Genomic DNA, 2,654 nt, shown 5'->3' with positions numbered 1-2,654 from the left:
GTTATATCTTAAGCCATTATACACAAAGCCCAGAACTAATTCTCTTACACATATTGGGAGTTGTTCACCTCCCAATTTGAACTTTAATCTTCATCAATGATGAAAATGTCACCTATGTCGCTAAATTCTTCATCCTACCTGCTTAAGATTTCATGATCATTAGCAAATATTTTCTAGATTTTTTTTCTGGTGGCATAATTTATCTCCATATAAAACAGCAGAACTACATATTAGTCATCAGACATCAAACAACAAGAGGTTCTCTAGCCCGTTCTAGACATGCAACTCAGGAAAAGGGAAGACCTCTCTACTATTTATGTCCCTTAGAATTTTGGTTGCATCAGTATCCCTGCAAGGAGCCACTAGACATTGTACTTAATCTCTTGTTTCTGAATAACTGTCATCTTTTGACTTTGGGGAATCCAACCCCTTTGAAAACAAAAATATATTTCCTCCTCAGAATGTTCAAGTCAGCTTTCTATGGTCAGATTTTCATAGATATTAGAGATCCAGATGGTCAACAATCAATCCTCTTCCATATTTGTTTATGCTATATTTCTTCCAATTTCCTCTGCCTCTTCAATTTTATCTCCTTCAATTCTACTTTCTGTCACTTCTTCCCTTTTTCAAAGAATACTTATCATACTCAATAATTTGGAGAATAGTAATATATTTTCTCTAGCTATTCAAATTCTTTAATACTATGTAAGTTCCTCAGGAACAGGGATCTCCCATACCCCTTTCTTTATATCTCAATTATTTGGCATAATTCTTGACACATAATAAATGCCATATAATAAATAATATATAATAAATAACTCACTATTAGATGAGCATCATCCTGAACCTTAGAAATATTCAGCTGTTACTTGTTAATTACAGAAACAAAACCCCAGAGTACTTTCTGCAGGTCATCATAACCATCCTTTGAGTGGTAAATAAGACCTTTTTCAGTCAAAATCAATTTATTGATTTGTTTTAGTTAACTGCACCTGTCAAAGAGGAGGGCTTTTATTTGGGAGCTGGGACAACTTTGTTAATAATGATAGAAATGCAAAGTGGAAAAAAAAGGAAAGAGAGTAGAGAAGAGGAAGATAAGAATAGGGAGGGAAAGTATAAAGGAAAAGAAGAGAAAAGAAGAAAACACCAAAATATTTTAAAATACACAATAAAACAAACAAAAAAGAGAGTTTCAAAAGGAGATATTGCAAAAAGGGAGGTTTTATCAATATACATATATATGTATATATATTCCAAAATTAACTAGCTGATGGAAGATTTTAGTTTTGTATACAGTTCTTGTGGTTATTTTGTTGTTATTGTTGTTGTTGTGTGGTATAGAATGATTATTATGTTCCTAACAAACAAATTAAGTTCCTCTTGCCTTCCATTTTCAGTGGAAACAAATCCTCAGATTTCGAGTCCTATTCTTGATATTTCTTATGTCTAACTCATGGGAAACTGCCATGAAAAACTCCATTTCAAATTGACATTGGTTGATAATTAGATGATTCTTGTCAAAAATCAGATATAAACACAAGTTGCCCTTGTACAATCGCCAGTCAGAGGTGCTTATGTCATACAACACTGTATGGCAGGCAAACTTTTGTTTCTTCTTAGGGGTGCTCAGGTAATAGGCACTTCCTCTCACCTGCCCATTTCTCAGCTGCAAAGTCTTCTGTCCCTGTTGGGCCTCAGGCAAAGCTTTGCTTTATTGATTTAGAATGGACTCTCTTCAATTTCTTGGGCTATGGCACTAGCTTGCTCAGCTGCCTTTGATCAGAAGCAAGGGGTTTCAGAAGAGAAAGGCAAATTTGGGAAATGATCAAAGTGCCTTTGATTTGTATGCATAAAGACACATACAGACACATCCTGAAATAAAGCCTATGACAGCTAAGAAAGAATACTTGTTTTCATTAATTGATGATAATGATTTTGGCAAAAGAAAAAAATCCATTTCTAGTTCCTTCTTTTCCTTTAGTTTCTTTCCTCCCTCTTTGAGCTTCCTCATTCATTGTTCTCTTTTTACATACTTCCTTATTTTAATAACTCCAAAAGAAATGTAAATAGAAATACAAAGCAGAGTGAAAAAGTCTCTTGTGGAGTAGGAGGCATATGGTATGATGCAAAAAAAAAAAAAACACCTCTGACTCTTTTTCCTACCTCTTATCTCTTGGGGGGTGGGGGGAACCTTAATGGTGAGGAAGATATACTTCTCCATATTATGTCTAGAAACTGGTACACTGTGGGTGCTTAATAAATGTTAAATAATAGTAATACAACCCCCTCTTTTCCCTCTCTGGCTGCAATTAAGCAATGGGGTGCCAAATTATTCATCAAACAGTTTTATTAGGTTACATTTTTCTGGGAAGCAGATGGAGGCTTTCTAGTAATACACAGTGTCTCATTTCTCCAATAGCACATTCTACCTCCTTGTTAAGAGTGATGCAAGCCTGACTTAAACCCTGCAGGAAATTTCAAAGACTAAAAGTCCCAGTATGTAGCCACCATTCCACCCCCATTGCTGTTCATGAAATAATAGCTTCAGTAAATCAGTGAAAGCAGTGCTGCAGCTAAATGCTAGGAATGAGAACCCAAGGCCTTGCTGTAGCAAGTTGGCCACCTCACATCATGATCATCATCATCTAAATAAG

This window comes from Monodelphis domestica, chromosome 6 (assembly GCF_027887165.1).
Source record: "Monodelphis domestica isolate mMonDom1 chromosome 6, mMonDom1.pri, whole genome shotgun sequence".
Classification (NCBI taxonomy): domain Eukaryota; kingdom Metazoa; phylum Chordata; class Mammalia; order Didelphimorphia; family Didelphidae; genus Monodelphis; species Monodelphis domestica.
Note: the sequence above shows the minus strand (reverse complement) of the source record.